Source organism: Trichosurus vulpecula, chromosome 2 (genome assembly GCF_011100635.1).
Source record: "Trichosurus vulpecula isolate mTriVul1 chromosome 2, mTriVul1.pri, whole genome shotgun sequence".
Classification (NCBI taxonomy): Eukaryota; Metazoa; Chordata; class Mammalia; order Diprotodontia; family Phalangeridae; genus Trichosurus; species Trichosurus vulpecula.
The window spans coordinates 317,316,115-317,324,674 of record NC_050574.1 but is presented as its reverse complement, the minus strand read 5'-3'; the positions used below and the strand labels follow the sequence as shown (position 1 = coordinate 317,324,674).

Sequence of the window (8,560 nt, the reverse complement as noted above, 5' to 3'; positions counted from 1 at the left end):
AGAAACAGAGATTGGTCAGCCACATAGTAAGGAAGAGAGACTCACAGGTGGACAGATTATATTCTGCACTTCTACAAAAGAAATTTACACTTATTTTGTCTAAAAGACCTAGAGGGAAGCTTCCAAAAAATTGAGTGGATTTCTGTGAAAGATACATAGAACATGAAAAAGGGTAACACAAGATGAGAAGGTATAGATGGGTTATGATCTATACCAATAGATGGGAGGAATCATCATTTATAAAATATATGTTAGGAAACTATTTTTGTCAAACTGAGGTTTACATTATATGTGTTCTGCCTATTTTATACAACTGAGTTTTCTTCTTGGTAAAAACTCCTATTTCTTTAGGAGCTGAGATTACCAGTCTTGAGCATAGGTCCGATGGTTCAATATTGTTTTTTATATACAATGTCTAGTTTGGAAAAGTATCAATTGATTTTTAGAATACTGGAAACATAGGATCACAGATTTAGGGATGAAAATGACCTTAGACATCCAACTCCTTCATTTTACAAATGAGAAAATTGAAGCTTAGGGTGGTTAAGTGATCTACCCAAGTCACACAGGTAGCAGGTAACTGAGACTTGAAGCCATATCCTTTGTCTCCAAATCCTATAGGCTATCCATTAGTCTCCCTGACAAAGTGCAGGTCTGATTCTCACTCTCCATTTACTTACCTTAATTTAACAATTCATATTAATTTTCTCATTTTAAAAGAATAATTACTGAAAGAAAAAATTATAATTGTAGAAAGAAAAGTTAGACAAATGATAGGTCATCTTGCAATTATAATATAAAACATGATTTAAATATACATTAGTCAAAATGTATTAGTTGACATCAATTGGAAGAATTTGATTCAGTTTTACTCTGAATCTAATAGAATCTGAGGACCCAGTTGAATATACTTTATAATCCTGAAAAAAGTGGCTAACGTTGTAGTCTTGGCAGTTCTCTCTATTTTTTTTTTTTTTGATCTTCACCTAGAAGACAGTAAGTGTTGCAATATCTTGGCAAGATAATAGCCTTGGTGCTTGTTCCCATTTATATGTGATGCTGAGTGTTGGCAGAACCTGGCATTAACAAGCTTCTTACTTAAGACCTTCAGTAATAAATTGTGGCATTTTCCTGCCCCCGGGCCCTTTCCATTAAGAAGTCTTTTAAAATTAGCTAATTAATTAAAAAAGCATATGAGCCACATAGGGCTCACTTTGTGAATGCTCCTTAAGCAATGTGAGAATGTTATTTTGTTATTTGATTAATATCATGCTCATTGCTGGCCTAAAGTTTGTTGCAATTAATGATGATGATGATAGTAAGAAGAATGTTTTGTGGTTTAGTTTGTAAATGCCATCAAAGGAACATAAAGATTAGGGATGGTACTTTAACATTGTGCTAATATTGCTCTTGTAGGAGAATGGACAGAAAGCTGGCTCCTGCAAGAAAAGAAGAAGACGCTGTGCTGAGAGGATCTTATAGAGACGCTTATATGTTTAGTTCTTTTTTGACTCTATGTATCTGTATTCACAAAGGGGACTGCCCCCTTTCATTTGTCAATGCGGTGATCGCTCCCTCCCATGTTTACTAACAAGGAAAAAATGCAGGTGTACCTATGTTGGTGAGGTATTTTCACAAAAAAGGGGGGGATTATGTGGAATATTGAAGTACCTGCACGCTTGTAGGCATATCCCTTCTTGTACCCCTCCCTCTTTCTTCCACTTCCCTGCCCTGTCTGCATCTGCTACACAGAATCAGGTTATCCAAGCGCATGCTCTCCAGGACCTTACACAACAGTCTCCTTAGGATTTGAGACACAAGCCCATAAAGATAGAGCATTAAAACACTAGAGAACTTAACCAACAGTTAAAGTGTGATTACCGCTACCCCTCCTATTGTGTCACTCCCAAAACCAGTTATGCTACCGAGTGGGACTGGGATAAGACCAAAAACCAGTTAAATGGGCTCTGGCATGCCAATGTGTCCTTAGATATCACGGACTTGCCACTTCCATCAGTGAGACTAGTCACCAGGACCTGTCCCCCGATAAAGTTTCTAAAGATTTCCTTAATTTCTTTGGGCACCCCTGGTCTCCTTGGGGATGGCTGCAGCATACATTGATCAGTATTGCCTTAGGCATTGGTTGCATAGTCCTTCTTTTGTGCCTGCTCCCTTGCCTTCTGCGTCAGCTCCTGAGGGCGATAACATCTTCCTTTACGGCTCTAAAGGATGATATCTGGAGACTACAGGATGAGCACTCGCCTCCTCAGGGAGATGCAGAGTTGCAAAACAAAAAAGGGGGAATTGTAAGGGGTTGGTGCCGACCCCAGGGCTGTTGGGACCCTAGCACTTGGCCTGTTTCCTGGGTAAAACCAGACAGGCTTAGTAGGAGTGGAACAGCAGGCACCCGGAGGGAGGGCCTCCGCCCTTGGGAAGCCCCTGTAGTCATCCTACACATGCAGGCAGAGCCTGTGCACGAGGGACACACAAGCCCAGAAGGACCCAGCTGGCCATGACCTAATGCTCATGAACCGTTGTCTAATGCAGTGCTTTGTTACTTTACTCACTGGAACATCTTTGATACTTTACGGGGACATCCTGCCTCGTGTCTCACGAGCTCTGATACCATCTTGCAACATGCCCGAGCATTCCCATGCCCTCGTAGATACCGTAGTACAACATTTCCCCTTGTACCCATATCCCTACAGATACCGCTTTGCAACAGTCCTGCTCTTTCCCACACCCTTGGAGATACCATAGTGCACCATACATTGCAACAATCCAGATCCTTCCCATGCCCATACCAATACCCAGACTGAAACAAAGTGCAACAGTATACCTGTACTGCAACATTGCTATCCTGTCCCACTGCAACATTTCTGTTCCTTCCCATGCTGTCATCCCCATACCCATTGGCCGCTTGCTTATGCTCATGTAGTGCAAACCCTATAAAAATGGATGATTTTTCCCAATAAATTGGAGTTTTTTCCATCCTGACTCCCACCTCATCATTACGTACTGAGACAGGTCCTTCCAGGTCAAGGACTACTAGGGGTGAGAGGACCCCAACACAGGTGTAAGGGTGGGGCCAATTAGTTCAATGAAGTTGCCCACCCCACTTAAAGGAAGTATCACTAGTATTTATATAGCTTCTGCTATGGGACATGTATTGTGCCAAGCACTTTACAAATATCATCTTTATTTGATTCTCACAACAACTTCATCTTACCGATGAAGAAACTGAGATAGACAGAGGTAAATTCCAAAGCCCAAAGTCACACAGCTAATAAGTGCATAAGGTTAGATTTGAACTCAAGTCTTTTGATTCCAGGCCCAGTGCCCTATCCTCCGTAAGTCTCTATCAGTCACAAATGGAAGCTTCTGTTGGATTTCTCCATATATAGAGAATTAAACTGTATAATACAATGTCCACAATGATCACTTTTAGGAGACATACATCTCCCTAGTTTATGTGTTACTTAATATTGATATCAGGGAACTCTGTGGTACACTGAACTTCTGGCATGGAGAAAGCCATTAGAAGGTTGTGAGTTCAAATCTCACCTATTATTGGTAGATCCTTTACTCATATAAAAAATGATGAGATTTTAGTAATGGTACAATTGCTTTAAGGTTTACAAAGTCCTTCAGATATATTATTTCATTTGATCCTCACAACAACAGTGTCAGTTAGGTGCTATTACTAGTCCCATTTTACAGATTAGAAAATTGAGGTCTAGAGAGGCTAATGACTTGTCCAACATGCCTTTCAACAATTATTTTCTTATAAATGTGGAAATTAATGGAATAAATCAAGTCAGTATTGAATCAGAATCAGAATCATTTATATGCCTTTCTAGGTTCCTCAATAATCCCTGGCCACTCCTTCTCTTCCGCTGTGCCTTCTTTCTGAGATTACCTTGGTTTTACACTGTATATATCCGGTATGGCCATATATATTTGCATGTTTTCTCCCCATTAGACTGTGAGCACCTGGAGGAGGGGGACCAGGTTTTTGCCTTTCTTTGTATCTCCAAGGCTTAGCACAGGGCCTGACACATAGTAAGATCTTAATTCATGCATATTGGCAGTTCCTTGGATAGGTACAGGGAATTCACTTGTCTTGCAGAATCTCAGGTTCAGTCCCTATTTCTATTATACTACTTACTTTCCCTTAGACTGGAAACTTCTCTATTAAATTGTAAGCTCCCTTAAGGCAAGAACTGTTTTGCTTGTTGTTTGTTTATTTTGCCTCTTTTTGTAATGGAATGGGAAGATCTTTCCCAGCCAGTAACAGGCCTATATGACAGGCTCAGGCCCTGCTGACTGCTGTGGTGGAGGCTGAGTCATATAGAACCCGTGGTGGGAGGAGCTAGCCAAACGGGGGAGGAAGTGAGAGAGAGAGAGAGAGACAGAGAGAGACAGAGAGAGAGAGGCAGAGCAGCTAGAGAGAGTGAGAGGGAGGAATTCAGCCTAGGGGAGCTTGTTTGTGGGGAGGCCTAACTGAGGGAAGACTCGGGGATGTCGGTGCTCCCTGGATTGGTGATTTGTATAAACTTCTTTGTTACCATGGTGGATTTGGTTTTCTGGTATCTGAATAAATATCTCAGTTTCATCTTTGAGGAAGAGAGTTTGTTGTATGTTGTGATTCAAGCCTGAAAATATGTCTGCATATTCGTAGCAGCTGCTGTGCCTATCACATTGGTGATGTAGTCCCCTGAGCCTAATCATCGCTGGCACATAGTAGGAATTTAAATGTTTATTGATTGATTATTTTCACAGTTGTGAGGTTGAAATAAGATCATGGAACTTTAAAGCTTAATATATGTAGCATAGGAGAATTTGGATAAAGAACACCAGTACAAAGACAGAGCTCTAACAACCTCCAAAGCTATTTACATGGAGAGAACAGCAGCTGCCAGTGTGGAAAGTCTTGGTGCATGGACTCCATGTCTGAAGAGGGCAGGAGGGTGAGAGGGAGTGGTATCAGCTCTCCATTGAAAGGGCCTGGGGCCCTCCAAGTTCAAACTTATATATCATTTGAGACAAAGTTGCAGTGTAATACCAATGGTAAAGTTCTTTATTACCTATAGGACCAGCAAAGTGAGGATATTTTCTAAATGAATTAATAAGGAGCTGGGAAATATGAGTGAGGAAGGGAGAGTTAAGGAACTTAATTCCAGCATGATCCTCTCAGCCAGAGGCTGAAAAGTGGGGGAACTTATCAGCCAAACTCACGTTCCCCACCTCTACAGCAACGTCAGTTATTTATTATTGGAAAGGATCCCTTTTTCAGGACCAAGGTGGACTAGATGGACCACCTCATCATACTGGAAGACCCTGCTGCCTTTCACTACAAGGCGTGTGGAGCAATGCATTCCGTGCAAGTCTGATCAACAGCCATCGACCCTGCAGCCACTCGTGTCCAAGCATCTGAAACGTACCCTGTAGGGCTGGAGAATAAGAGCCTGGCTTTCCTAAACTGTGAAATGAGAGGGACTGGAAAGCCTCCAAGATCCCTGGCGGTTCTAACTCAACGATCTTTATGACTGATCCTTTGGCATTGGGGAAGAGGGCCCAGAGATGTCAGGGGGCCTGTCCGCGGCGAAAGGGCCAGGACGTGGCTGCTGCAGCCAAGTGTCTTCTAAGCCCAGGTCTGCGAGGCAGCTGGCAGGGCAAGGCTCAGAGCCAGGGTGGGCTCTAGCACAGACCCGCCAAAGCACCTCGGCCTTTGAAGAAGGCCAAGGACCTGAAAGGTGTAAGTGACCGCCCCCTCCCGCAAGGCCCCGCTGGTGCTGTCCGCAAGCGTCCTTCTCCGGGGCTGGGGAGGCTTGCAAAGGGTTTTCTGCGAGAAGGTGGGATTGGAGCTGGGCTGGACTGGGAGGAGAAGGGCTAATTGAGGAAGGGGCCAAACTGTTTACGTGGAGGTGTGAGTTCTGAGGGACTCGGTTGTAAGCAAGGAGGAGGACGAGGACAAGGACAGGGAGTAGAACCCAAGCCCGGTACCTGGTCTGATCTCGTTAGGCAGAGCAAACAAATGCTTGAGGCTGGCTCGGGTTGCCATTGGTTTCCCTGTTAAAAGTTCCTCTGACCAGCCATTAGATGGCGGTGTCCATTGGTTGAGGCTCGGTGGGTGACGTCTGGAAGAGGCAGGGCGTATGCAGATGAGGAGACTGCCGGTCGTGTTTCCTCCGACCCGGTCCTGCGTGTGGAAAACCTAGATTTGGGTGGGGGTCGGAGAGGCCTAGCGGTTTTTGTCCTGTTGGAAGGGCTGGCAGCGCGTGCAGTGTGCGTGTGTGTGTGCATGTGCGTGTGTGTGCACGCGTGTGGTGTTGTGTGTGAGGCGGGAGAACTGGTGAAGTGGGCGTGCTTTAGGAGTGTGTGTGTGTTGGTGGAGTGCATGCGTGTGGAAGTGTGTAGCATACTTACCTGGCAGGGGTGATTCCATGATCATGAAGGTGGTTTCCCCAGGGCGAGGCTTATCCATTGCACTCCGGATGGGCTGACCCCTGCGATTTCCCCAAATGCGGGAAACTCGACTGCATAATTTGTGGTAGTGGGGGACTGCGTTCGCGCTCTCCCCTGATTTTTCTGGTTTGAAAAACAGTGAAACTTTTCTTTTAGTTACAGTAGCTACTGAAAACAATAGCTAAATGTTTTCATGCGGTTAGCCTGCGTATTTCGCAGTTCCACTATAAATGGTTTACAGCATGGCGGGCTTCTGCAGAGTAATAGCTTTTTGTTCTTTTTGCATTGTTGTTTGAAAGTTCAGGGTAATTACATGGCTTAGAGGAACGTACAAATGATTCAGCTAGTTAGTAACATGAGTCTCCATGAATTTGATCTCAGCCAAATGACTCTCCCCACCAAGGGCAACTTTCTACTTACCTTGTCTCTGTAGGACATTTGTTGAGAGGTTCGATAGCGTTAAAAAGGGAATGATCAAAAGCAAAATTCTTCTCAAGGATTAAAATAGGCAGAAGAAAAATACCAAGCATGGAATGGATTTAAATTGCTCTTAGCCAATTGTTGAAGAACTGAAAAATTCTGGTATAGAGTATTACTTGCACTGTTTTAATAAATGACATTTCAGAGCATCCCTAGGGACTGTGAACCTATTTCAAACAGCAATATTGTAAAGAAAACAACTTTGAAGGATTTACAAACTCTGATGAATGCAATAATCAACCATGTCTCTAGAGGACCTATTTTGAAATATGTTCCCTCACCTCCTGACGGTCAATAATCATTTATTAAGCACCTACTATATACAAGTTAGGAGGCAGCTAAGGGCTCAGTAGATAGATACTTCCTGAAGTCAGGAAGACCCAAGTTCAAATGCAGCCTCAGACATTTACTGGCCGTGTGACCCTAGACACCTCCTAACTTCGGTTTGCCTTTGTCCACTGGAAGAAAAAAATGGCAAAACCACTCAGTATCTCTGCCAAGAAAACCCCATGGACAGCATGCTCCTAAGGATCAAGGGACTGAAGGACTGAGGACAACAAATACCAGCAAACGCTACCCTAAATGCCGGGAATAAAAAAGAAACAAAAGACATGTCATTAAGGAGTTCACAGTCTGATGGGAGTGACAAGCAAAGAGGTTACTCAAGCAAATAAAGTTCAGATATATACATTTTTGAAAGTGGCCACTGTATAAATTCATTTTCCTCAATGATGCTTGTTATAAGGCAGTTTTTTCCTCTTTCTTTTACTTTTTAATTGGGATGGGGCAAGGGAAGGGGAAAGTTACTAATAACATTGTCAAAAAAAAGGGACTTTGCAACTTTTTTAGTGCAAGAAGAGAATTAGAAGTTCAGGAGGAAGCTCTCTCTCTGTCTCCATATGGTGTAGTTTTGAAATAAGTGTAGTATTTTTTTTAAGCAAGCAGTATGAAATAGAGATATATAGTTTCATTTAGAATCCTAATTTTTTGCTTTTCCTAGACAGCTAGGTAGTACAATAGATGACCCGAATTCAAATCCAGTCTCAGACATAGTAGCTGTGTGACCCTAGGCAAGTCCTTTAACTTCTGCTTCAGTTTCCTCAACTGTAAAATTGGGGTTATAATAGCATCTATCTCCCAGGGTTATTGTGAGGCTCAAATAAGATTACACCTGTAAAGCACTTAGTGCAGTGCCCGACACATAGTAAGCACTTAACAGATTCTTGTTGTTCTTCCTTCTTTGTGTTTCAAAAGGCTATTTGCTGTTTTCTAAGAAAATACACAAAGAGAAAAAGGAATCCTTTGAGCATGCTTCACCTCTCTGTCAACTGCTCTGGTGCATGTGCTTCCTGGGACTGGCTTTTGGGCTGCTTTCCTGCCATTTCTACACTTTCAATAAAGTAATCTTTCTCTTGTTAGGGAGACACCCCCTTCCTTCACTGTCTCCAATAGGCAGAGACAAAACAAAGCTCCTGGAGTAATCTTTCCAACTGTGGGTGAACAACAGAACCAAGACAGAGCAAAAGTGATTTAGTTTTTAGCCTGTCTGCAGTAAAAAAAAAAAAAAAAAAAGTCTCCAAAACTACAGGGGTGCAAAAATCAGTTCAGTGCA

At 42.9% G+C, this 8,560-nt stretch overlaps 1 non-coding gene across 1 annotated transcript; it reads left to right on the top strand.

The window, feature by feature from the left end:
* The first annotated feature begins 6,421 nt into the window (after window positions 1-6,421).
* LOC118840489 lies at window positions 6,422-6,585 on the top strand. Its single transcript, XR_005009679.1, has one exon. It is a non-coding gene; the product is annotated as a U1 spliceosomal RNA (small nuclear RNA).
* Window positions 6,586-8,560: the final 1,975 nt, after the last annotated feature.